The 27,785-nt window shown below is 47.3% G+C and overlaps 1 protein-coding gene and 1 long non-coding RNA gene across 5 annotated transcripts in view; both read right to left on the bottom strand.

Annotated features, from left to right (window-relative positions):
• Positions 1-27,785, bottom strand: part of CACNA2D2 (calcium voltage-gated channel auxiliary subunit alpha2delta 2) — a 721,727-nt gene that overhangs the window by 434,305 nt on the left and 259,637 nt on the right. The gene's annotated exons all lie outside the window — the stretch shown is intronic.
• On the bottom strand, positions 13,697-27,647 carry LOC109318300. The gene is made up of 3 exons (XR_002103222.1): positions 27,638-27,647; positions 24,859-24,864; positions 13,697-13,798 (listed from the first exon to the last, which is right to left on the bottom strand). It is a non-coding gene; the product is annotated as an uncharacterized LOC109318300 (long non-coding RNA).

A 27,785-nucleotide genomic window follows, 5' to 3' on the forward strand; every position in this document is an offset into this window, starting at 1 on the left:
CTGGGGAGGCTCAGGAAACAGTTGGATTGGGCTGGGTATTGCTGAGCTGGGGTAGCACCTGGACTGCTAGCAGCCCACCTGGGTGGCCCTGGGGGGAATTGCTGCTGTGAAGGGGAGAACCAGGGCCCCCCACAGCTCAGGGGCCACTTGGCTCACTGGCAGCTTGCCCCCTGGCTGCAGGAGAGGCAGGCAGGCTCCGCCAAAAAAAAAAGAAAAAGGAACTGGCCCCTTGCTGCTTCTGCCGTCAACAGCTGCTTGCTGAAGGCAGAAGCGGTGAGGAGCCCGGTCCTTTTTTTCTGCAGAGCCTGCCTGCCTCTTCTGCAGCCAGGGGGTGAGCTGACATCTGCATCCAGATGCAGTTTAGTTTGCAACAATGCAAACTCATCTAAAATCCCCAAAACCGATACGTGTAATGTATGATCCCATTAAACCACACAAAGGACATTTTCATCACGTGTACAAGCAGCCATAGTGCCCTGGAGGGGGACAGACAGGCCGAGTGGGCCCAGTTCTCTTGAGTATTGATTGGAGACTAGTGGGGTCCAGGAAGGACCAGTTGGTGATTCAAACAGACTAAGGCTTACTCTAAGCCCCCTGGTATACTGGTCGCAGTGGCAAAACCTAACCATGGGTTAGGTAGGTAGATTCCCTTCCTTAATCTTTATTGAGAACAAGGTGTGGTGGGCAATTAATCAAAGGAGCACTATCTTAGAGGCCGAGCCAGGCAGGAGCCATATGGCCACCAGAGGCCATCATGGCTGCCCCTGGACATGAATCTGCCACAGAAGAATGCAGAAACCTAAGATACCCCCATAACCTACCTGTCAAACACCTCCTCTTAGCCCGCACAGCTTTTGACTAGAACAGCCCATGTTCTACTCCCCTCCCATTACACTGAATAAGCCTAAATGAAGCAATTTTCCATCACAAAGCACTAAACCATTGGGTTAATAGTATAAATGCATTGCCTTCAGTGGGCTTACACCCAAGTGAATTTGGTTCATGGTTTTAAAAACTCAAATTCAGAGGTCAGCAATTTTCTCTCCAAAGCCATACAAGCTGCCAGAGGCAGATGCATCCTCAGAAGGCCTCTCCTGTAGAGGACAGGCCAAGACCCTAGACCAGTTGGTTCAGCCAACTATGCCAGAGTGTGCTAAGTTGAATGTGGCAGTGCTCCAGCAGTGAGCCCTGCAGCCACACAATCTTGGCTCTTTGTTAGTTCCCAGGGCTGACACAGCTACCTAAAGAAAATATGATGTGTTTAAGAACACAGGACTCCAGTTGCTGCCTCTGGATGACTACCAGCAACTGAGTTGCATCAACCACGAGTGATATCCCTAACCACAGTCCTTTGTAATTCCTGTAAACTAAGCCTCCCCCTTCTCCCACTTTACTGTTACCCCATCTTTCAGTTTTGGAAGGAGAGAAACTCCCTCTTGCAACATTTGTTTCTTCATAATGTAAATCAGTATCCTATTGCTTTCCTGCTTAAGTAAAGCTTTGTGTTGCTCACCACTGGCTGCTGTAACCATCGGAGCTCATTCTCTTGGTGGGGCAGCACAGGGAAAACAGATGCAAGTACCAATATCATGCAGAGGAAGGGAGCAGTTCTTTATTAATAATCAGAGGCCTGTGTAACCACAGTTTGTCAGGAAGGGGCATTCCTCCTCTCTAGAAACCTAACCCAACCAGTGTGAGGTGAAGGCTAGAGAATTGTTTTGCAGTGACCAAAGGGAACATATAGCCAGAAAATCCCTCCAGCTGGAAGTCTGTCTAGCACAAGCAACTGCCCATCAAGTGTATCTGATTTTGGTGATACACTTTCCCACTGTGTCATACAATCAGGGCAAGCTGGGAATCTGAGGCCAGAGGACTACCATTTTCCATCTATTCTGAAACTAATGTACCAGTCCTGGTGGCTGTAACCAGCTAGTGAAGTTTAAAGCAGCCCCTGGGCTGTCAGACTGTCCTCTGGATCCAGGAGTCACAAGAAGGTCCTTGGCAGCTGCCTCTTCTCTCCAGCTGATGTAGGGCACCTCTGGAAGCCAACAGCCACAAATCCATTCAGAAGCTGGGGAAACTTCCATCACCCAGACTCCCATGGAGGATTACCCCTTGAGCACAGGAAAGTCCAGGACATGTAGTCTCTCATAGCCTCATGCTCTCTCTGCCACATCCCGGCAGCATCAAGGACAATTCTGAGCCCTGTCATGTGTTTCCCCCTGCATGGGCTGTCTACAAAGAGCAAGGAGAAAGCATTGCTTTGGGAACTGCGTATCAGAGCTAACAGAACCTGGCCTTGCCATGGTCCTCCAAGGACAGGGAGTTAACATTTCTCTTTTTTTCAATTTACCAAAATATTTCCATTTTTAGCTTGCATTTTTCAGCAAACAAAATATTTGACAAACTATCTTTTGCTCAGCTTTGCATAGAAGGATCCAAGATAAAATAAGGGCAGTGGGGCTCTATCACCAAAGCAAGCAGTGGATAACCGAAATGCTGCTTTTTGTTTGGTCTCTTTTTAGTAGAGGGATTTGATTTGGAGCTGAAAAGCTACACTTGGAGTTTAATTTGTAAACTGATCAGATTTTTCTTCCAGTGTGTATAACAAGATGCAGCTTGGTGTCATACTACTGACTAGATAATTGCAGAAGAGAGAGCTCCTGTCTGGAATACTTTAACCTTGCTGTTTAAATTCAGGACCACAATAGCTTAAAGTCCAACTCAGAGGTACTTGAGGGCAATAAAGTGGGAGATGGAAGGGGGAAGGATATAGTATACTGTTATGATTCTGCAAAGGTTTCTGTTTCTTTCTTGTTATCCTAATAACCCTTTTATAGAGCACACTGTTGGCAAAGCTCTTTGCTGAGGCAGCCGGTTCTGTGTAGGCACAAGACAATTTGCAAAAGCAATAAAATGACACTCAGCTGAAAAAGCCTGCTAGAAAGATGAGCCATCAGCAAATCCCCCTACACATGCATGGCCTTAAAGACACATTGGCTTTATCTCACAGCTAGAGAGAAAACAAACAAAACAAACATACGCTGCTCTCAAGAAACACAATGGCATTTGACAAGCCACATGAATACATGTGGCTTCCTTCACTGAAGGCCCCCACTGCTTTTGTGTGGCTCTTTCTACATTTTTCTCTGAATTTGGCCCAACAAGCACTCAGCTTTCAGGAAGATGGGTGAATAAACCTGGATAAAGTATTTCAGATGAGATCTCACCAGCATCATGTAAAATGTCATTAATATTTATTTAAATATACTGGAAATAAGTTTTTGTGTGCCGAACTTCTGTTCTGTTATGGCTATGGACTGGATTTGTGTGCTGAACTGTTCTGTTACGGATAGAAACCAGTTTCTGATCACTTACACCAGTAAAAGTGTAATGTCTGTACCTGGCTGTATGCATCTTAGTGCCATTGCCCTAGCGTGTTCCAAGTCTTTTAACCAGGCTCTCCTTCCTGTTTGCCTGTATTTCACATGGAAGCTCTGAAGGGGCTTTGCATTTGAAAGCAGACTAAAACTGTCCTGTCCATTATTTAATGGAAATCAATTTTGAATTAAGAAGCTTTCAAGACAAATAATGTGGTAGTTGGACCTTACTATCTGATTCAGTGTGTAAAGAGCATAGAAAGTTTGCTCATGTGTGCCAGGCATCATGTTAGACATACATGAAATGTAACTTTAATGGGCTCTGGATAACCAAGGACTTCCTGGACACCAGGGGAGGAGTTACAAGCCAGAGGGAAAAAGCAAAATATACTGTCTAGAGAACCAGGCCTGTTACAGAATCAGGACTGGGGGAGGGAGTGGGGAAATGTTACCATGACAAAGCCAAAGTCAGCCATTGCAGCATTGTGCCTGTATTGTTGCTAACATCAAACAGAACCAAGTATTTTAATAGGAGCATTATTTATGGAGCGTTTGTCAAAATTTTCACCATTTTCCCCTGATTTTGTGGAAGGAACAAACTACCTAAGAGAGAGTAAATCAGGACTGGTGGACATGAAACAAAACAAATCTCAATGTAAACTGCAGATATGGATTGACTGAATACTAGCTGTTACAGTTACTTTCCCCCTGTCCAGGAATTAGGTGCTTCGCATTAGCTGCATCTCATCTCTGGATCCTCTGATCCATTGTAACAGTCTCTTCCAGTTGGTTTGCAGCTCAGCAAATTGCAACACGTGTAAATGATCTGGCTGGGCAGGTGGGGAGCTGGGATCACTGCTCCTGATTTATTATGCCTACAAAGTACACAGGCTTTACTCTGAGAAAAACAAGGGTTTTACTATTGTCTTCTTCCTCTCCCTCTGCTCATCCCTACTCCTTTATCTGCTTCTTCCACCAATTATGTTCCAGCATCTAAGACACATCATTAATTAACTCCAACCCCTTCTGGAAAAGGATGAGCATCTCAAAGCAGCCTTTGGGGACAGATCTGTCCTGGCTTACAGACAGCACTCCCCCCACAAATGGTATCTCAAACAAGTAACTAATGAACTCCCATGGCCACTGAGGCACCAGGTCTTGCAGTGGACCCAAATGCCTGCTGTGTCCCCACATCAGTAAAAACCACATCATCACCAGACCTAATAACAAGGAATACAACATTCAAGGTTCATTCACCTGCAACTCAACCAACATCATATACACCATCACTTGCTTATAATGCCCATCTGTTGTCTACCTCAGACAGACAGGGCAATCTCTACGTGTAAGAATGAATGAACGCTGCCAATCTGACATCAGGTGGTCAAAGACACAAGAGCGGGTGGCAGAACATCTCAATCCCTCCGGCCACTCCATCGCTGACTTCAGGATTGCTGCTTTCAGGCAGAAAAAATTTTAAAAAAACAATTCGAACAGGAAACTGCAGAACAAGAAATTATCCACAAACTGGACTGTGTTAAGTATGGTTTAAGTGGGGGCTACGGATTTTTACTCATTACCTGGATTATTTTTGTGACCCCTTGGTTCCTATGCGTTCTTTGCTTGAGTGCATCATAGCATTCCCCCTCCCCCTCCCCTCCCTCCCTCTCCCTCTTGCTTTCCTACCTATTGTACTCTAATTACTCACTCCACTTTATACGCTGATGTATGCTATCCTTTCACAGCATCTGATGAAATGAACTTGGGATCACAAAGTCTGTGCTCTCTCTCTCTATAATTTAATTCATCTATAAATGTGCATATCTCCCCTGCCTTCTGACTGACTTCAGACTAACCCATTTAACTAACTACCACTCTGAGATACAGTTAACTTCCTGCCAAGGCCTGTCTTTTGCTACCTGGCTGGAGAGGACTCAGCTCAGCGGCCTTGGGAGCTGGAGGGAGTAACCAGGCACTACCATAATACTAAATAAATGCGTAAGTAAAATAAAGTCAGTCAGTGAGTGGCTATATGAGCTTAAAACCTTGAAACCACTCAATGGAAAGCCTGCCCTTGGTCCCCCTTCCATCACGTCTAGCAATTCTTGGCCTGGGGACTGACTTGCAAAAGCTGAGGCCACTTTGGGCCTACACTCTGCTGGTCCAGGAGGCTAGATCTTGTTTTCTGGCCAGTAGATGTTGGTCATCCAGGAGAAGGGAAGAGTTTTGGGGCTGGCAGCAGAGAGGAAGAGGGATAAAGAAGCAATTTTTCACTTGCTGTAATCCAGGCAGAACCTCTCCACTATTTGTCAGTGTTCTTTTTGTTTAATCTTTCTTTTAAAAGTGTATCTTATTTAAATAGGATGATTCTTATTAAGATAATTAACTCTTCCATTTAGATCTAAATTAACCTCCTTTTACCCTATTTTCTATAACACCTTTCAGCCAGATCCAAATTCCTTTTCATCCCACATTGCCTAGCTGTTATCATATGCTTCATCGTCCCTTTCATCCATCCCTTATTACAGATTCAGAGCTCCCCAGTCCCATGCAGACCTGCCATAATACATTATAATCCCGGTGCAGACCTGCCTCTGACCATTACTACCCTATCTACCCCATGTACATCCCAGTTCCCCTCCCTCAGACAGGCCTGCTATTATTCTGCATTCCCTCCCTTTAAACCCATTAGTGACTCCTCCCTGCACAGACTTGCCATATGTCCATCATGTCTCCATGACAGATCTGGATTCCCTTCTGCCTTATTCAGAGTTGACTTTTTCTCCCCTCCATGTAAATTCCCTCACATCATGGGTACATCTATATGTTGCCGTATGGCAACACAGTGACATGCTACATCGCTGTATGGTGTGCTACGGCAACGTAGCGATCGCCAGCTACATCGCTATAGCAGCATGCTCCCCTGGTATACCGCCACAGCGGTGAAACCTAACCATGTGCTGCACGCACAGTGCAATAACCACCCGTACTGCACTGTGCTTTAGTACTTCCAAAAGGAAATATTAAAGCATGACACCATAGCAGTGTCACCGTATGGCAACATGTAGACATGCCCCATGTCTCAGAAACATTCTGCCAGTGAAGAAAATCTATCACTTCCTAGCTCAGATAAATGAGCTTTCTATGAAATAATGGCCACATTCAACTACCAGTAGAGTTTTAATTTTGTTCCTTAATATCAGTTACCAAACTGAAGACAGGAACATAATCAAACTCTATTATCCTGTAGCTGTGCCTCTCTCTCTCTTCCATGCCTCCCCCCTTTAAAAAAGATCATTTTGATAGAGCAAAAACTGGAGAGGGGATAAGATTCTTTTACATGATTCATGTTTTACTTTTTTAAAAAAAAGCTTTATGCAGCTGTCAGTGTGCAAAATGAGAATTTGTATTATTTTTTTAGCACAGCCTTTGAAATAAGGATGCTATGTGGGATCAATTTTTTATGGCAGTAAAGTAAAAGAGGAAAATAGTAGCAATTTTCTCTTTTGAACATGCCCTATTTAATGGAATGGATGTCACAGTGGAGCTTTATCCAAGGAGATGGAGAAAGAACCACGAGATGATATTGTGGTCAATCAAAGACTTCTACGCTACAATTTCTTTTTCTCTCTCTCTCTCAAGATTTCCATTGCTTTCCCTCTCATCCTGTCTTCCTGCCTTTTTCCTCTGCTCTCCCCAGGTCTGAAGGAAAGAAAAATAAAGAAGTAAATAGTGAGAGTCAATGTCCCTTCCATGGTACAAAAAAAAAGAAAAAAAAAAGACTGGAACACCAGGTACAATTTCCCTGCTTTTTAGAAGATTACAGTCAAGTACCATGCATCAAAACTTGTCATCCATGTTGGAAGGGGGCATAAAAGTAACCTATCTTCTGTTCACATGCTTTCTAAAATGCTCCAGCAAGATGATGTTTCATTAAAACAGTAACATATGTGCATCAAAAACCCCCAGACTCGAAATACACACTACAACTCAACAGCATGGGGACTGTTCATGTGCTTGTGCTTTCTCTTCTCCATACATATGGTATGAACAACTGGTTCATCTTGCATTGCAGGTCACCAGCTCTCTCTCAAGCGCCCTGTAGTAACACAAACACACATGTGTGTACCCATGTACATGCATACACACACCTGCACCTGCACACACTCACAGGATTTTTACAATGACCCCAAGCTGGTAAGCATGGTTTGTTAAGTGGAAGCTGGCTGCGCCTGTCCCTGCTGCTTGTTCTTTTATTTTCTCCACTGGTCCAAAAGGTGAAGCTCTGCTAGTGATAGGAATGGTAGAAATCACAGTGTAAAACTGTGGTGCAGACAGAGAAAAGGGTTTTCTCTGGTAAAAATGCTGGATCCTTTTCTCATATAGCCCCCAAAGCAGAGGCCTCACTTATGCTTAGTTTACCCCACGGTCAGATTGGTATGGACTGTGGGGGTTTTTGCCATCCTCAGTAGCAGGGAGGGGGGCAGGACATGGCCCTCAACCCGGGAACTTTTGAGCATATATTGACATATTATAGCTGCAGGGCATTGGCTTCTGTGGTTTCCCTGCTTTACCTGTGGCAGGTTAGGGTGTTAGATCTGCGTTGCGTCAGGGTTGAGGGTAGTCTTACATAGAGTTTAGATCATGGTTGTATAGGATGGTTTGGATAGGAATGATCCTGCCTCAGGGAGGGGGTTGGACTAGATGACCTCTGGAGGTCCCTTCCAGCCCAACTTCTCTATGACTTGAACCAATGGCAGCAATGATAAAAAATTCTGTCCAAAAATACCTTGCCCAGGCCCAGGCAGATAAATACCTGTGGTGCTCAGGTTGCTCTCTGTTCCAGCGGGCAGTAGAGGGAACTATAGAGCAAGTAAGTAGTGAGAGGCTGGTCTCCCCCTCCCCAACATTTCTGCCTGGCCCAACTGTGAGTGCAGGAAAGGCTGCCTCAACTCCTTACCTGAAACCTCTGTGGACTCCTGCCAGCACCTCCCAGGAGGGTGCCAATGACTGGCAAAGCTCTCTAGCCCACAGAACTTGCTGCATTATGAGCAGGGTCCATTTAAAATAAGAGGCTAATTAAAAAAACTAAAACACAAAAGCAACTGAAAGCGAGACTGGGGCTTATCAAACAATATCTATACACTGGTGGGGATATGTGGGCTCGGGAGTGGTCACATCCTGAGGGCACCTCAATGATAAGCAGATTTCTAAAACATCCTGCACACCTACTGGCTTCCTGTAGCTGCAGACTGTCAAAATTCAAAGTGAAGCAGGTTTCTGTAGTCAGGCAGGAGGTGAACCAGGATAGATGTGGGCTGGAGAAGGGGAAGGAAGCAAAAAGGAGGACTGAGGATGAATAGAAAAGGAAGGGTTTTACAAGGGAGCTGGGACAGCACATAGCGAGGGGGGCTGGGGAGAAAGGAGAACACCTGTGAGCAAGCTCTGGACAGCACCTTGGCCTGCTATAGGGAGTCAGCCCCTTCTTGACAGCAGGGAACCAAAGTTAATATTATACAGAACAGAAATAGATGAAAAGAAGAGTTTATTTCCAGGCTCTTGGGAGTAGAGGGGGCGGAAACTGGCAAGGTGACAAATGTATTTAAAGCCTCTGTCAGCTCATTTAGATCCCAGTTTTAGGTTGTTTTGCAGAGGGGCGTACGCAAAGCCCTAATATGGACTGAAACGTACTCTGAGTTGTATTTTTTTTCATTTACATTAAAAACAAAACATTTTAATCCAAAAACATTTCTCTCCTATGAAGAGACCCAAATTTGACAGTGCTGTGTCAGGCCAAGCAACACACAGGGCTTAGCCACGATCCCTGCTGCAATCAGAGGACAGGGCACAAACAGCACTGGGAAAAGGAAGGGAATGATCTTGCTCTGATTATTTCAGTTTTAAATTAGAGACATCCTGGAGTTTTGGAGGCAGGTTCAAACCTCCCCAAGGTTTCTGGGAGCACTGAGGTCTGGTGTTTAGTTTTAGATCCAGCTCTAGTTTTCTTTTTCTGGTCAGCAGCACAGGTACAGACTTTACTTAAAGCCTATAAAAGCTCTGGTATAATCAGCTGCACATGAGGAAGGCAAGTTAAACCCTTGGCTTTGACCACAGCAAGGTCTCCACATGCCATGTTTTCATAGATTTCATAGATTTTTAGGGTTGGAGAGGACCTCAGTAAATTGAGTCCGCCCCTCCGTCCTGGGCAGGAAAGAGTGCTGGGGTCAGATTACCCCAGCCAGATGCTTATCCGGTCTCCTCTTGAAGACCTGCTAACACAGGGTGGGTTTTCCTGGGCACGATTACTTTAATTCATGATGGCTTTGGAAGGGAAGGCTGGGACAGGAGAAGCAGAACTGCTTCACTGCAAGCATGCTCTTGGGTTTAAAAAAGGGGGGTGGCCAAAGAACAGGTCACCTCTTCTCTGTCCTGGCTCACCCCTGCTTCTGCTGCTGCTTAGCCTCCTCTCGCTCCTGTGCAGCCTATTCTTATCATGCCTTTGGCTTCTGCTCATATTCTTTCTTAGAAGCTGTCTCACTGGAAGGACAGGCTCGTGGTTAAGCCACTCAGGTGACACTCGAGATTTAAGTCCAACTCCAGTTCTGCCTTAGCCAAGTCTGGATGTGCCTGGTAAGTCACTGACACCCCCACCCCTCCTCCAACACACACCTCCACTGCCCCTGCTCCCCATCTGTAAAGAGCCAACTTCAGGAGATGCCAATATGTAGGGCTCCAGCCTCGGTTCCTGTGAACAGTTCCTTCACCCAATCTACCCGGCAGCTGTGCCAGTTATTAGGGTGTGGGTTTGTTACCCAAACGAGGACTGCTTGTGGTAGCCACTGAAGCCCTGCCAATGACTAGGTAGTTTTAGGCCTCAGTTTCTCATCTGTAAAACAGTGTTTGCTTATTCCCAGCAAATGTCATGGGGCTTGGTGTTCAATACTACACCAAGATCCCTCCAGGAAAGGCACAATTGCTCAGATTCCTTCTATTCACCAGTAAGACGGAGCTAATGGGGAGGATGGATCTATCACATCTTTGCTGGAGAAAGGAAGCCCAATAAATCTACTCATCCCCAAACCTGTTTGTGTGCATTTTTTTTTAAATCCCTTCTAAATTAGCCCAAGCAACTCCTCTGAGTTACCGTATGGCACAGCTAACAAAGCAAATATCTTTTATGAAACAAAAGCTGTGGTTCCTGGAAGATAGACTGACAGAGAGTCCATTACGGAGATGTTTGCCAATTGCTTGTTTAAAGAGGCAAGTCCTCTGCTAGTCTACAGCCCTGCTACTGTGGCGTTTACCTTGGAGGGGAGTGCTTGCTTACCAATAATTTATGTTAAAAGGATTAAAGCTCCCTGTTTGCTGCTGTGACTGCTTTCATGAATCTTAAGCCCTCTTCTCAGTCTGGTGCTGATGTGGGTGGGGAGGGAAAGAAACAGAGGGCAGGATGTGGCAGCTTGCAAAACAAATTCTTTCACATGCTTCAGGCCACAGTTCAAAGCAAGCATTGAGGCTGCACCAATAGCAAAGGGGGCAGTACGAAAGAAGGCAGGACAATGACATGAACAGTGAATGGGTGTGAGGAAGGACAGCGTATGTGCAGGGAGGGCAAGCTGTCAACTCCAGGAGCAACACCTTTGGCAGAGTGTGAGCACATCTACACAAGACGCTGACTGTGCAGTAGCCAAATAAAACAGTGCTAATACACTACTGGGCAGTATTATTAGGCTACTGTGCAGCAGCACCACTTAAAAGGCATTCACCAGCACTACTGCGCAGTAACTCTGGTTCCGGGGCATTTATTTAGTACCTGTATAATCAAGTACTAAATAAATGTGCAGTAACCACTGCGCAGTAGCAGCCCATGTAGATGCGCCCTGTGTGAAGGAAAGGCAGGGTGTCTGAAAAACAAGGCCTAGGAGGAGGGACAGTTCTGCCTCAGGGGGCCATCATACAGTGGGGCAGTTGCCACCCTGAGGTGAAGAGGCTGGAGGACTTGGCTGCAAGGTACAGCAGGCAATGCTGCATTCACAGGGTGTGGCCTGCTTTTAAGCAGTGACCTCTCATCCTGCTGCAACCAGCCCACTAGTTATCACAACCTCCTTGCACTGCTCTGGGAACACTGCTCATGGATGAAAGCAAGGCACATCTCTTGTCCCTTCTGCCTGATCCCACTCTCCATATGTCCTGCTTTCTTCTGCCCTTGCCCAAGCACACATCTCTCTCCCTAGGCTCCATGCTTCTTCTTCCCTGGTCCAATCCTCTTGACTCAATCACATGGGGTAGCTGCTCTATCTCAGACTGGTGTTTTTACCTACCTAGTCCAGTTGCCCCATCTTTCTCTCTGCTTTTGCACATGCTCTCCTCCCCACAGCTCCTCAGCTCAAGCACAGGGCCTGGAGCTCAGCTGTCTCCCTGGCATGTAACAACAGCCATTAATGGCTTTTCCTGGCTCCAGTCGGGCAGGTAGACAACGAGGTAGCAGTGAAATTAATAAAACGGCAGCTTCTAGTGGTACCACTATCTCTGCACACCACTGAATTGGGACCCAAACCTTTGGAGCCTCCAATTGCATTGCCAACTTTCCATTGTTACCAATTGTTATGAAATTTGGTTCTTTTCCTAAGGCTCCTGGATTTTATGAAAATCTCAGCTTTCGTAAAAAAATAAAATCAAAAAAGTTTCTAATGCTCAGGTTTACAGAGGGGGGGAAAAAAAAGAAGAAAATATGACCCCTAAAAGTTCATATGACTACTTGAGGTTCAACTGGAAACAACCAACATTGATTTTTTTTTTTTAAATAATCATAATGTTTGGAGGAACCTCCCTCATGGTTGTTAAAGACTTGGGGCTGATGACATCATAGACAAGGTATTTGGGAGATGGAGGACTCAGCTGAACTTTATTTGCGTGGTCATAACTAAGCATGGCCTTAATGTTCCAAATCTGCCTTTATCTGTTGTTTTTTTGTAAGGCCTGGGTCCTTTGCCTATGTGGAAAGGACTTCACAACATCACGTAGGGATGCTCTGGTGCAGTCTGGGATGCTTGAATCTGTTTGCCACGGGCTTCCTATGTGAGGAGATCCAACCCAAAAGTTTTGCCCCTCACTATAACACTGTGGGCCTAGATCAACCATAAGCCCAATTACTATCCAGTTAATATTTCTCCCACACTCCAGTCATCTTTAAAGCCATCTTTGCCACCTAAACCGGGAAAGCGCCTGGTGGCTACAGTCACATGACACAGGTATGCTGTCCCCCTGTATCTAGGTTAGGTAGGTTCTACTGTGCAAAGAGCGGAGACATGGTATAAAATAGTCTCAGCCTAGGCGAAACGCCAGCGCTGACCAGGATTAAGATGTCCCCAGCTTCCTGGGATGCCAGCCAATCCAGCAAGGTGTCCAACTTTAACATTTCAACTAACTGCAAGGCTGAGATACTGTGCTTACCACAGACCAGATCTGCCTTGCAGACAGGGTATACCAAAGGATGCAAGTTATTTACATCACCTGAGTCTTATCTCTGCTCTCTGCCTGTGTCTGTGTAGGCATGGGTTGGAGGAGGGGAACAGCTTTATTATAACTATTGCAATCAGTTCACTGGCTTCCCCACATTTTGTCTGCAAATGGCAATAATCAATTACAAGATTTTTCCTTTAAGTCACTGATATGCATAGCCAGATCCAAGTCTTGCACCTGGGAATCAAATACATCCAGAACAGGAGCTGGTAGGAAGCTAACGCTGAAAGGCTTTGTGGAAAGCAGACAGACAAGGTTATTTGGGTAAATGTAGTATCTTTTGTGAGACCAACTGAATAGTTGTAAAAATTGTTCTTTGCAAGATTTTGGGCACAAACACACTTCTTCAGGCATAATGAGAGTCTGCTAGTGTTTCTTTTTTCTAGGGTCAAATAGAAGCTTAAGCCAATATGCAAAATGCAGGTCTGTAAAAATGCAAACACATGGCAGAGAAGATCAAAGGGGAGAGGAGTTAGTGGGTGTGGGGCAGGTAGGAAAAACAAAAGAGGGGAATGTGGAAAAGTGATAAAATATACCTGGTAAAATGTAGAGAGTTTACCTGGGGTTAGTAGATGGCAGCCAGGTTATAATGTGCCATAAATCCAGTGTCTATGATATTTTGTATCCAGTAGATCTTATGAAGTGAAGTTGGTAGGCTTGCCTACGAAAGGTGTTTTGTAGATTTCCTTTGAGGATTGGAACTAAGAGACTGGAGAGAGAGTGGTTGTCTTATGAGAACTGTGCACCCACAGGTAATTGGGTATTTTTGTCTTTGATAGATTTTCGGTGTTCATTCATTCTGGTAGCAGTTGTTGTTTGGTTTCTCCTATGTAGTTTCCAGGTGTAAGATCCAAGACTGGTGATGGTTCTGTTGCAGGGTGTAGTCATTGTGGGGGCTTGCAATTTGAAGAGGGAAAGGGCAGTCAGTCAGGAGAGACTATTTAGTGCATCAGGGTGGCACGGAAGATGGAGAATAGAGGAAGACCAGAAAGAAGTAAAAGGGAGGAGGGGGAAGAGATGAGAACTGAAACATGCATGGCCCTGAAGGGGCTGAGAGCTGGCACACATCTCCAAGTGGTAATAAAAAAAGAGCATTGGCACAGGGTTTTCAAAATATAGAGGAGAGGGAAGTGACACTTGCTAAATGTACATGTAGGCTATAACCTAGTTACGTAACATAATGTGACAGCTCAAAGGTCACATGCTCGCAGAGTCCAGTTCATCAATGATGCTGGCACCTCACCCAGCAGCATCAGTTAGTAACTATAATGACTGCTTCATTATACTGTGTACACAGAGCTCAAGAATCAGAACTAGTGATGCTTAATTTTAAGCACTGATGATACCAAGATGTGAACGGGATAAAATGCTATGAGCCATCATCAGGGAGATACCATAGGGAGCCTGCTTGCTGAGCAGGCGCTGAGCTACAGAAGGATGTATACATCTGATCTGGAATGAGTCCACTTGGGTGCTGGGGTCCCACCTGCAGGACCACAGGAAGGCAGGTTTGATCACAGAGCTCTTAAGTTCCTGCACTTCCTAGACAGGACTGGGGTGTGTTTGTCTGGGTGCACTTCTATGGTTAACATTTATTCAAATTGTTCACAGGCCTCATTTGCCTACTGCAGATAATCTACATATTGTCATCCATTTAAGGCTGTGGGCAACACACCCTGTCCTGAGCTGAGCAAGGCTTGGCAGCTCTAGCTGGGGATGGTATTCAAGGCTGTTGGAGAGGGAACTGGGGGGCAGAGCTACCGGTGCTGTTAAGTCCTTCAAGAGGATAGCAGATACCAGGACTTGAGATGGGGACAGGAAACCCTCTGGCATGGGGAGGGAGCGGGCAGAGGTGGACAAGGAGAAGACAAGTATGTTCCTGGGAGCTTGGAGACTAGTGAGTAGTGCTAGATTTGGAGGGCAGGGGAAGGGCCAGGAGGCAGGGATGGTATGGAGGGTGCAGGGTGCAACAGGGAGCAGGAGGGAAGGATGCTGGGACAAATGAAGCCCCTTCTCTTTGTGCAGCAGCTACAGTTCCTGCCTTGGTCCAGTAAGGGGAGCAAAGAGAACAGGTAGCACTGGGTTGCCCATTTCATGAGCTCTGCAGGGGTTTTCAGTTGCTGGATGGCCTGTCTCACAAATCAGACAGTTGTACAACATTTCAGCTGAGGTGCAGGAAAAAAGACATGCTGTCAAGATGATGATGTGGCAGTCCTGTGCTGTAGATGCACATGCATCAGGGTGCTCCTTGTCTGGGCCTACAGGGCAACCTGACAGATTGAGCGACCAAGGGGTTCACCTGCCTGCAGACTGGATTAGTGGAGGAAGGGAATGCAAAGAGCAGAGGAAAAGCTTGTAAGTTATCAGTCACCTGCTTCCTGATCCTGGCATGAATCCCCTTCTGACCCCTTGCTGAGCTCCCTAGGCTCCTTTGTTTACCATAAAAAAAATGCTCCAGACAGCAACATTGCAGAAGCCTCCCAAGGCACAGTTTACAAACCAGGGGTTGCCTGCAAGCCGCAAGGAGAGAGCGCAAAACGTTCATAACCCATTATCCCAAGCGCCACTGCTGTAAATAAACCCTCCCCACCCCCCAGGTCCACAGGTGCTGGAGGCATTCACACAACAGAGCGCAGGAGCTCCGCTACCTGACAACAGATGCGTTCTGCTCCTCATTCAGTCCTGAGCCTTTGAAATAATTAGCAATTCTGAACTACAAAACATTGTCCCAGTGGGATAATAAACTCCAACATCTGTCAGAAGAGCTAGCGCCTATCAAATTGCCAAGAGAAACATTTTTCTCCTCATTCAATTCACAGCTAAATTGAAAACAACCCCAGAAAGTATCCAGTGGCACCAAATCACTATACATCTCTGAGAGTGTGCAAGCTGTTCTCCATTGCAGGCAAAGCATCCCAGCCATCCAGTGATCACTCACTCAAATTAACAAATCATTTTATTTAGATATGAAAAGAATTTGTAATTGACTGATGGTATGCCCCCATATGGTGCCATAAACTGGAAGAGCAGTGAAGAAATTCACTCCAATCCCGCCATTCAGAATCCAGGCTTGCTGCAATGGAGTGAGAAAAATGAGACAGCAGGAGGCGCTGTAGGGAGCTGCAGAAGAGCGGTGGATGTCAGAAACCAGAATAAACCCAGTCTTGTAGATGACCCAGGAGCACTGGGTATGAACATTTTCCAAGCTCCTCTAGACCTATCTTCCCCCAACAGGCAGTGCAAGATGTGGCACAGAGCTGGCTAAGGTAGAGGAGTGGAAATTCAGCACACCTCTTAACATGACACCCCTCTCGTCCCCACTCTACACAGGAAACCCCAGCTCAGAAATATTAAGGGCCAGATTTTCAAAGGCATTAAGGCATTTTACAGTCAACATGTGCCCCACCTGCTAAGGTACTTCTGACAGCCCACAACCTTCAAAGTGTAAATAGCTTTGTAGCTCTGGCCCTGGGTGATTTAATATGGGACGCAGAGAAGTCTGTAGTAGAGCCAAGGACTAAACCCAAGTTTCATTGAGTCCAAAGTAGTGCATCACTCTCAAGGTCATCCTACTACTGTGAATCAAGAAAAGATCTCAACCTATGGGAAGTCCTTCAGGGAATGGTGATTTAAAGTAGCAGAATCCAACGATCACCTGACACAGGGCAGGAAACCACTAGGTCACACACAATTCAGCCAATGCACCTCAATTCTATCCTGTGGCTCCCCTCAGGCTCCGCAGCTAGCTCAGCTCTGGATCCCTTCAAAATCCTAGGTCTTGTAAAGCAGGTTAATCCTGACCAGCAGCAACCCAGTACTGGCTTTTTTTGACCAGACCCAGACTGGTGCAAATGCTGTATAACTTTAACAGCCTGGGTTAAGACCTGGAAATTTGCTTTCTCCTTCAAAATTGAGACCAAGACCTTTACTTCTTGTCCAAGCCTCATACTGGGGAAAGCAGTGCCCTCAATCTGCAAGTGCAGCTGCCAACAAGTAAATAGTACTCAGTCCTCAAAGAATGCACAAATTTTGCAGCAGCTAGAACTGAAGAGTTGCAAAAAGACCAAGAAATGATGTACCACTGATGCCGTGAGCGATACAAGAGCCTGCAGCCCCTCTACCAACACACACCTGGCCTGTCCCCAGCCCCAGCCTAGATATGCAACATGCTGAATACCCTGGAAACAAAACTCAAATGTTAAAAGAAGCCCTCCCTCAGAACTCATTTAAAATGTGGTTTGCAGATGATGCGTGTCAGAATTAGAAACAAGTAAAGAGTCATTTGCAAACCATTTACCTTTATTTATTCTGTCAGTTACAGTTTTGCCAACCATGCACAATGCCGAGCAAATTTTCTCTCCTTCCCCAAAATGTCAAAATTGTTATGACTGCATGGTCGGAAGCATTCTATCAACAGAGGAAAACTGCCTCCAGTGCCTGTCAGTCTGGCAAGCCCGGGGACTCCTGTGGCTAGTGCAGCTTAGCCTGACAGCACATCTATCACCTTGGAAGGAGATGAGCAGAGCAGGAAGGTGAGGTTAGCTGCATTTCTCCACCAGACACTCACTTTGATCCAACAGAGAGAGTCTGTTTAACAAAATGAGAGACAGCAGGCAAAGGGGAAGCCCTTTAAATTCCCAAGAGCTGGTGAAGGGGAGAGGAAAAAGTGAGGTAAGTTTAAGGAACTCTGCAAGGCTACATGGGCATGAGATACCTGGAGCTCAATCCACCCATGAATCCCAGCCCAGTCTGGCCTGGCTCATCTGCCCCTCCTGCTGATCAGTCAGACCCTGGCACAATGTCATAGGCCCTGATGCTCCAGGAGGGATTTGAGGGATGATCTTTTCCTTGACAAAACACAAGACCATCTCATTCACAAAGCCAGGGGCTGAGATCATGAGCAACTGGTGCCACCTTAATTGTGGGGGGGCATGTGCCCCCCCCAGCAACCAGTCAGCAACCAGGGGGGTGGAGTCCTACCCTATGGCCAATCTTGCCAAACAGGGGGCCAGGGCAAAACTTACTGACTGCTGAGCAGTCATACTGCTCCCAAAAGCAGCCACAGAGCTCCTGGAAGTGGCCGTGGTGCTTCCAGAAGTGGATGTGGCCTACATCCGGCACTCCCACTGCCTGCCAGTGCTCACGGGGGACACCGGCATTCCCGCCTGCCGCCCTCCCTGCCCATTGTCTAAACAAGGAGCATGGCTGGTCAGGGGGTGCATGTGCACCCCCATGCACCCCCTACATGTTGCCTCTAGCTGAGAGGGTGGGAGGGGACAGCACTTGGAGGGAAGCTCAATTTCCTGCTGAAATCCACAAGAGCTCAAGACAGCTTTAGAAATGGCTGCACTGCTACCCATCTGCCAGCTACGCTGTCCCCAGCCAAGACACCCCCACCCTGCCCCCACAAACCCTCGCTCCCCCAGCCCCTGCATGGCTGCCCCCACCCACCCGAGGTCCATACTTAAAAAAAAAGCCCCAGTGCTCACTGGGTGCTGCCAGGCGGGGAGGGGGGGGATCCCTGCTGCCCAACACTGCATGGGGGGCTCTGCACAATCCCCATGAGCCCCCTCTCATGCTGCAGTTCACCCAGACCCCCATGGGTGCCATGCTCAGGCCAGCTCTGGCCCTTTAAGAAAAAAAATAAAAACCAAGAAACGTCCCAGGACTCCCTGCTCCTGCAGTTGCCTTGGAGTTTTGGGGTGCTTGTGCAGAACCCCCCACGTGGCATGAGGCAATGGGGGGCAGTGGGGATCACCCCCCCCCCCGCTGGCAGGAGTGGTGAGTCTGGGGGGGGGCGTTTCTTAAAGGGCCGGAGCAGCCATGTGTGGGGCTGAGGAGTGGGGCAGGGAGAATCGGGGAACTCGTGCAAAACCCTCCATGCACCATGGGGCAGTGGGGATCACTCCCCCCCCTCCTGGCAGCACCTGCTGAACCGGAGCTTTTTTTTTTAAGCTGGGAGCTGGGGCAGCCATTGCTGGACTGGGAGAGCGGGCAGGGGATGGGTCTGGCCTGGCTGATTCAGAGATTTGGCAGAATCTCCAAATCAGATTCAGCCGAATCAAATTGGGACAGGGATTCGAATCACTAAATCGAATCACTGTCCCCCAAATCAGCTGAATCCAAAGTGAATACCAGCCGCTTTGCATAGGCCTAGAGAAGAGCACTGAAAACAAGGGGCTCCTGCACCCAACTTTGGGTCCAGGAGGCTGTAGAAATTCCACTCAGTGGAAATCAAGCTCAAAGGGCTGAATAGCATTGTCCTGGTACAAAGCCAGGCTTGCAGCATTAATTAATATCCTGTGAAATAGGTGCTGTTACAACCCTGCAATTTATGTGGGTTCTCCCTCAGTAGCAGGTGCAAAGCCCTGGATGGGAAGCTGCATCCGGAAGCCAGATGACATGCTGAAACCCTGCTAAATGAGATAACAAGCCAATTTCCTGGAAAGCAGAGCCACCTTCTTGTGTTCCCTTCACCTCACACTGCTGACTTTGGTTTTGTGTTCTGAGACAGAGCTGCAAATCCCTGCAGCTGTGAGGCCACAACAGGAAAACAAAGTTTGTGCCAGCAGCAGCCAGCTGAGCAAAAAGCCTGTGACCAGGCTGCCAAGATAGTATGACCTGGGTACATAGCCAAAGAAAGGGCCAACAGCTACAATGGAGACACAGTGGGCAGAGGCATCTGCATGTCACTTCTGGGGACCAAGGTTCAAGTCCTGCCTTAGATCACAAGCAAAATGAAAAGGCTACATCAACTTTGTGGAGGTACAGACAGCTCACAGTTATGTCTGGTAGCACAGGGTGCCTGCTCAGTTTAGTCCCAGGGCTGGATGAACAAAAATGGATGGTGGTTGATGCTGCACACCAGGTCTAAAGAGGATTGGCAGAAGTGGGGGTTGAATGCACAGCCAATGTAGTACACACCCTCCCCCGCTCTTATATACCAGAGGCCATCTATCTCAGAGTGGCCTTGCCAGCCTCCTTGCTCCCATCAGGATTGCTTCACATGCTGTGTGTCAGGCAGTCAGTACAAGCTGGGCTTTCATCACCGATTGCAGGACTTTTCCTACCCTCTCCTTACAGCTCTCAGTAGCCACTGAGCTCTTGCTGGGTCTTGTGAGGACTAGACAATCTTTCAGCTAATGTCTGGCCTGACAGCATCCACTGGGCAGCAGCAGTTCAGTCAAAGCAGGGCTCAGATTAGGTCCCCAGCCACCCCATGAACCAGTTCTGCAAATTTATACTTTGTCCTAAGAACCAGTTTTACAAGTAGCAGCAACAGCTCCAGAGATGCATACGGACTCCAGCTCACACCTGCAAGCGCAGGGACAACATCATGCCTGTGTCACTGTCCTTGGTGTTCTGGCTTAGCCCACGGGGGGGCTGCACTGATGAGGGATCTGACTTCCAGGAAGGAAGGGAAATGAGTAGGGAAACTCCATGATGCTCCACAAACACACCTGCCAGCCAACTGAGAAGTGGCATTAAGTGTGCCCTGAGAGAGCTCTGAATAGCCACACCACCAATTGGGAGGGGAGCAAAGGGCTTCATATTCTGCCTCTGCCCCCAACAAACCCTAAAGAGGAGCAGATCCAACAACCTCTCGCTGTACGGGCAGGTGGATGCAGACAGCATGGAGGTTGCTCCAGGTAATTACGCTCCATGATAGCAGTCCCTGTGGTGTAGGCTAGGCCACCACGAATCCACAGAGCACAAGAACAACTACCAAGCTCTGGAAGAAAAAGAGGTGACTTACCTTCCCAGAATGCCACAGAGCCCCTGCTTCCAGTCTATTTACTCAGGGCTCGAGTAGTCCACAATTTTATGGAAACGAGGCCTGGGGCCTCTAACCAGATGAGAGCATCTTAGCTCAGACAGCAAGACATTTACTACAGAAGCAACTGACTTTACTCTATAATGGAAGTGGACTGGGTGTATGCTGCACAAGCCTTACACCAGTATAAATGTCCAGTCTGAGGTAAAGTAAGGGGTAGCTGTACACCTGTGTACTAGTCCTGTGTCCTTTAGCCTTTGGTGGGTTATCTGCTTAGTGGGGCCTGTTGGCCGTGGCTACCAGCAGCCAAGCAGTTAAAACTGTCACCACTCAACCTTCCTGCCTCGGCTGCCAGAGCGCTGTGTTGGCATAGCCAGCACCCAGAGGGTGACGCCACTGCAGACTTACATGTTTTCAGTGGATGCTAGTAACTACCATTTGGTGGTGTTCACTCCCTCCCCGGCTCCTGGCCACGCCAACACTGCAGCCTTGGCAGCCACAGCTCTGAGGGTCGAGCGGCGCCCGCTATATTTGCACTCCCTGACAAATTTGCACTCCCCACCTGCAGTTCTGTTAGTGGGTGTAGCCATTTGCTCAATGCAAACCAGCTCTTCTTCCACCTTGTGGCAAGATTTCATAACAGCATCTAATGCAGGCTGCTGGCTTGAAAGAGCTGACACGTGTCCTCGCTTCACTAGAGTAAATTTACCACAGAGTCAAATCTGGGGTAAATTGTTCCACAGTAATCCTGGCATATACCTGCTCCCAGAGAAACATATCCCAGGGAAGCGCCTAGCATTCCTCAAGCCGTGTGTGTGGGGAGGGAAGAGAGGGAATAACAATACTAAAATAGAAAGTACAGCAGGAGGGACTTTCACACAAGGTAGCCTAAGCAAACTGCAGCCATCTCTCCTCCAGCAGCTTTGGAGAGAGATTTCAGCAGACTTGAGGACACTTATTTTTTCTTTCCGCTGCTGGCAGCTCTTTTGCACATAGGAAGGTTCATTAAAAAAGAACTAGACCAGAGAAACATTTAGCAGGAGGACAGATGGGACCTAAAATCAGACCTGCCACCACTGAAACCATCTTAAAGAGAAGCAAGCACTACCTCAACCAGCTTGAGGCTGAATTTGTAGGATGAAGGCTGTAATTCCTGGGTGAAATTCTGTGGTTTGTGCAATGCAGGAGCTCAGACTAGGTCAGGGGCCAGCAAATACAGCCCACAGAGCCACTGGATCCAGCCCAGAGCCTTGCCTGTGCCTGCAATGGGGCTAGGCAGCAAGGAGCTGTGCTACAGCCAGGGAGCTGGAAGCTGTGCTTTTACCACTGCTGCTTCCCCCAGCCCTGTTCTCCCTGGCTGCAGCACAGGCACAGATGCTGGCTGGTAGGAGGGGCAGGGCAGGGAGAAATGGCACCGGGAAGGAGGTAGCATCGAGCTGCTCAGCCCTAGCGCAGCTCCGCACCGGCTGGAAGCTGCCCCTGCACTGCAGCTGGGGAGCCGGGAGGCCTGGGGGCAGTGGCAATAGCACAGGCACAGCTCCTAGCTGCCTGGCCCCACTGCTGACATGCTGCCAAAGCCACTCGGCCTGCACTGAACTGTAGCTGGGTTGTTCCACCCTGCGGCTTGTTAAAGGTTGCCAGTTGCCGGAGCAGATGATCATAACTGTCCCTGCTGGCCTTGCACTCTATGAAAGCTAGGGGAGAATCAGAGCAGCAGCATACATTGGATTGCTACTTAAGGTTATAAAGAAGGAAAGAGACTTAACCAAAGGCTTGCTGAGCCAGAGGGTGAAAATGGCTTTGGAATAAGGATGGGGCTGGGAAAGGAATCCCACATGGGTTTACATTTTTTCAAGTACATTCACTGGACAAAAGGGCACAATGCTGAGAGGAGAGGCAATAGGACTGAGCAACAAGAACAGGAACAGGGCTTCATCCAGCCCAGTGACTTCAGAAGGCTAAGGATTAGATGACCCACAGTGAGTAAGTGTAGGAGTGCCAAAGCACATGGATGTGATCTAAAGCAACTGCCTCACAGTACCTCACAGGCTGGCCAAGGTACACTGGACACCTCCAACCAGAGGTTCATTCAAGGGCTGCATCTTTTGAACGTCTGCTAACTTCAAACCTGGAAATTAATGACCGGAGGAAGGAGTCTATCTCAGAGATGAAAGTGTTTTGTTAAAAGCATGACAGTAATTATGTTCATATTAGTCACAAAACGCTGCACATTCACAGAGATTTTAGGCTGGTTCTTTTGTTTATTCCCATTTTTTGCTGCATGGATTTGATAGTCAAGTCTCTTCTGAAATGAGGATAATTCTCTATGAGGTCTGAAACCTGGATGCACACCAGTTTAAAATGAACCATGACAGCAGAGTCAAGCAGTGGCACTGGCCACAAATGGAGGCTCTGGGATCATGTATCACTGCTCAGGTATCCAAGCTATTTAATGTTTGCTGTTCATGATCATTAGAAGCCAAAAGTTACTGATAAAAGACAGAACTAGCACAAGCCAGTGATGTGCAAGCTTCTGCCATGCAGCTCCGTGCCAGCGCACCTCACTCCTGGCTTGACATGCAGCTTTCCTCCTATACCAACCCCTAGACAACACAAATCTCTACCAATCACTCCTATCCTGAAGCACTTCCACTGTTGCCTTCCAAAAACAGGTCTGCTGCTTCATCCAGATTCCCTGCTCTCTGACCCCACTATTCCAGTCTGTACTTCTTGCTGAGTTCTGCCAGTGCACCCCAAGGCTGACTTTTAGCTCTATCAGCCTGCCTTCCCCTGGGCTTCCCACATATGGAGCTCTGTACTGCCCCCTCAATTCCAAATCAAACCTCACTTAGTCTCCACATGCAAAGCTCTGCCAGTGCACTTCAGCCTATAGCTGTTGTTCTAGTCCTCAGCAGAGACTACAAAGCTCCACCATACTGCTGCATGTCTCAATAAGCAGAATGCTTATGCATTAGACCAGTGGTTATCAACCTATTCGACTGAAGCCACCCCTCAACAGAGTTGAAACACCCCTAAAAAAAGCCAGTTCTCCATTTGACTTCAGAAAGATACCAGAGCAATTCTTTTGCTGCAAAGAACTCAGGCCAGAACGGATGATGTTAAAGCCCTTTATACAAATGCCCCTAGAACAGGTCAGGATGTTTTTCACACTGTGGATTCCTGTTTAAAACCTCTGACAGTGCAAATATCGCATGGCACTCCTGAAAGGATCTCAAGGCACCCAGGGTGCTGTGGCACCCTGACTACAAATCATTGCATCAGACTGCAGTTGCCAACACTGTTTCACTTGTGACTCAAAACAGTTCAGATATTAACAAATCAAGGACGATGTGCTTCCTCGGTCCTTTGTTTAACAGTGACAGAGAAAGAAACCAAAGGAAGAGGAGGGAGATAAGCAGGATATCCAGTAAGGAGTCTGTAAAACTATAAATATTCTTCATTCCCAAACCCATATGTTCCTTAAAAATGAAACTCAAGTGTCATCAAAACACAGAATGAGGTATTACGGGGCAAGCATGGTAACAGGACAGAAGAATCTGTCCAACAGCTCTTCTTCCCATGCCCAAGAAAGCAGCATAAGGCAATAGCAAGGCACATGCACATGCATGCCTCGAGAGCACAGTTGCCAGCATCTTCCAGAATATCTGCTCAACTGTAGGGAGACACACCCTAAGATCGCTGTTCAAGACACAGATACAGGCTCTCAGCCTTTATAAAAGGATCTGCTGCCTATTTATTTGCCAATACAGAAAACTCAGCTCTTTGCTGCTCATTTCCAAGGCTATGATTCTTTCAGCTACGACAGTTGTGAGGTACCATAGGAGGTCCAGGCAAGGCCACCACGTCACGGTTTAATAGAGAGCTGGCACTATGGCAAGCCACCCTTACTGCATGAGTGGACAAACCTATGTACTGATCCTTTATAGGTGCACTATACGAGCCTGGTGTTGGGAGTGGCATGGGTCCGGGCATAAGTAAGGTGTGTTCTGGGCGCCCCTTCTGATAACGGCAGTTCAGCTGAGCTCCATGCCCCGCGAATGTAGCAAGATTTCTGGAATCGCATCCTTCATGCACACTGTGCACACAGCTGTATCAAACAAGCACGTCCCCTGACTAAAGGCATAATACAGGAAAAACAATGCGGTTCAGAAGAGAGGTGACAGGTGGCTGTTGTATATGGATCAGACTGCATAGCAACAGGTAGGTTATTAAGAGGAGATGGAGGGAGGGTTGAATGTCACCTGAGGAGGCTGTTGGGGGCAGATTGCACAGGGTCCCAGGTGAGTGTTGAGGCTAAGGAAGAGCTCAGAGGAAAGCTGGAGCTGAGGGACAAAAGGAGAAGTGGGGAAGAGGCAAAAAGCAGACGGACAGAATAAGCAGAAATAATGGGGAAGTAGGTGCAAAGATGCTAGAGTGGAGAAGTTGCACTGGGGCAAATGGAGAGGACAATTATTTTGATGGTAGTATTTTGGGGAGAAATCAGGCAGGAGATGGTAGGGGTGGGGAAGGAGAAGAGCTCAGAGCACTGGCAGACAAGCTGACAGGAGTTGAAGATGACTGCTGAAGTTGGGAGTCCGGCGGGGCGTGCAGGAGGTGGCATATCTGGCCACTATGACCAAGGACATGGAAGAGATCCTCTAGACAATTTCTAAGCCATCAGCAGCCGCACTTCATGCAGGCTGCACCAGGTGAGCCATGGGCTGCTGGGCCACGCACCACACAGACACTCCTTCCTTGCAGCTCTGCACACCCATATGGGCACCACCCCCTCCCAGTACACTGGGAACACCCCCCTCCCCTCCACACTGCTGTACCGTGTGGGTACAATTCCCAACCACTTGTTGCAATGCACAGGTGCACAAGCACCTCCCTCACTGCTGCACCAGATGCCTCCTCCCCAATGCTGCTCTGCAAGGACACAATCTCCTCCCCTCCTGCTCTCTTTCCATCCCCCCACCCTACAATTAGCCTAGACTCACCCTCAGCTTCCCATGCCCCATCCCACACTGCCCACCACAAGGGAGAGGCCAGAAGGGACAAAGGAAGGAGGGAGACTCCAGCAAGAGGGTGAGAACCCAGAGGCCACAATTTAACCACACATGGACCTCCAGTTGGACAGCCCTGCTCTACAGCAGTGATTCCCAACCAGATGCCGTGACACCCTGAGGTTTCTTTCAAGGGTACCACGGGGTGCTGTGCAATGTTAGCACTGTTAGGTGTGCAAACATGATTTTGAAGATAAACCTCGAGGCTGCTTATATATTCCACAGAAGTTTACTTCGGTTTAATTCTCCTTAAATTGAAGCACTGGGTTTTGAAAACCATTACTTCAGTTTAGGGCAAAGTAAGCCCCCGTAATGTGTACACAAAGGTTAAGCCTGATCCTTACCTGCCTCTCCAGTGGCAAGGGTGCGGGGGGAAGAGCGAGCTGCTGGCAGGCCGGCGCTTCCCTCTGTGGCGACGGCAGTGCCCTCCAGGCGGCACCCACCTGCAGCCCCTGAGCTGCACGGGACTGGGGCTTCCCTCTGCAGCTGTAAGGTAGCAAACTAAAACACCCCCGACACATTTTATTTTGCTTTGTTCCAAGGTCCTTTAATGCACAATACAACGCCGACAGTATAAACAGTTGCACCATTGAAGAGGTGCAAAAGGGCATGTAAGCTGCTTTAAAGGCCAATTTTGTGGCACGTACAAAGGCCCAGAGATTCCAAACAGGAATCCATAGTATCAAAACCATTCTTACCAATTGCAAAGGAGAAAGATACGCCATTTGCCTTACCTGGTAAATAGGTTATCAGTGACTTAGTGAGAGTTATAGAAAGAAATAAGTATCTGAATGGGGTGAGATCAAACGAATGGGAGACTCAGCATAGACTCTGAACTTAGGAGCAGTTAAAGCTAAAGAAGTGACTGGAGGGCTATGAAGTAGGAGAAAGGAAATTAAATGCTGATGTCCTGTGACATTTATACTACATGCAGTGACTGATGCATCCTCACACAGCCCTTAAGAGGGAGCTCCTGACCCTGTATTGCAACCCCAGAAACTTGAGTCCCAGAGAACAGCAACGACTTGCTCAAGGTGTGCAGCTTGCCTGTGGAAGAGCCAGGACTGGGATGCTGTTGTCCCTATTCAAATTCCTAAATTCATGCTTACCCCAGTAGCACCCCCCATGGGTCCTTATACAGTAAAATGCAAACCAAGTGGGCACCCAATTGATGGCTTATGATGAGTTGGTCCAGCACTGAAAAATTGCTCATAAAGATATTTAACCCTCTGAGAATCTGATAGAGTTAGGACGCATACTCATGAAGCAACACTGCAGGAACCTGACACATCATACATTATATATATACTGCAAGATCATGTTAAAGCCCTTTATATAAATGCTCTTAGAACTGCATCATTATAAGGTTAGTCGTTAAACAAAAACTAGTTGCCAGCCACTAAGTCGCTGCAACAGACCAGCATCAATGCACTAACTTTAGTAAAATTCATAGCTTCACTGCTAAACTAACCCATTGGATGTGTTTTTCATCACTATGCTTGTGAAATTCTCACGACTCCCTGTGAAGTATTTCAGTAGTTTTAAAGCGCCTAGTCACTACTTTTATTGTCAAGATTGCTGACATTCTAAGCGTATCCCTAAGAACATAAAACTGGAGCTTCTAATTTTGCATAATTCCTCCCAGAATTCAAACACATGGAAACTCTTTATATGAAATACATAGGAAACAGGAGCTAAGTGTCACATAAGAAACATTTTAAAATTATAAACTGTCAGACAAAGAAGTTTCAGAATTAAAAGATAACAGGGAAAATCCTGTCTGTCTAGCTGATACCCTCCACAGCCTAAAAACGGTTGTTTGATATTTTTGAAGTGGTACAGATTTTCCTGTCATGCCAAAATGCAGAAGCAAGACACATCTGAAGACACAAGACAGATGTGCTGCAAGACAAAAGACAGATGTGCTCAGAGACGGAAGCATGGCAAAGGTTTACAACTTCAGCATCTGATTTAAAAGGCAGCAATGCATCTTTCTTTTTAAAAAAAGCAGTTTAAATAGCTTGCTTTTTTTTTTTTAAAGAT

This window comes from Crocodylus porosus, unplaced genomic scaffold (assembly GCF_001723895.1).
Source record: "Crocodylus porosus isolate Cpor-Errol unplaced genomic scaffold, CroPor_comp1, whole genome shotgun sequence".
In the NCBI taxonomy this organism is placed as follows: domain Eukaryota; kingdom Metazoa; phylum Chordata; order Crocodylia; family Crocodylidae; genus Crocodylus; species Crocodylus porosus.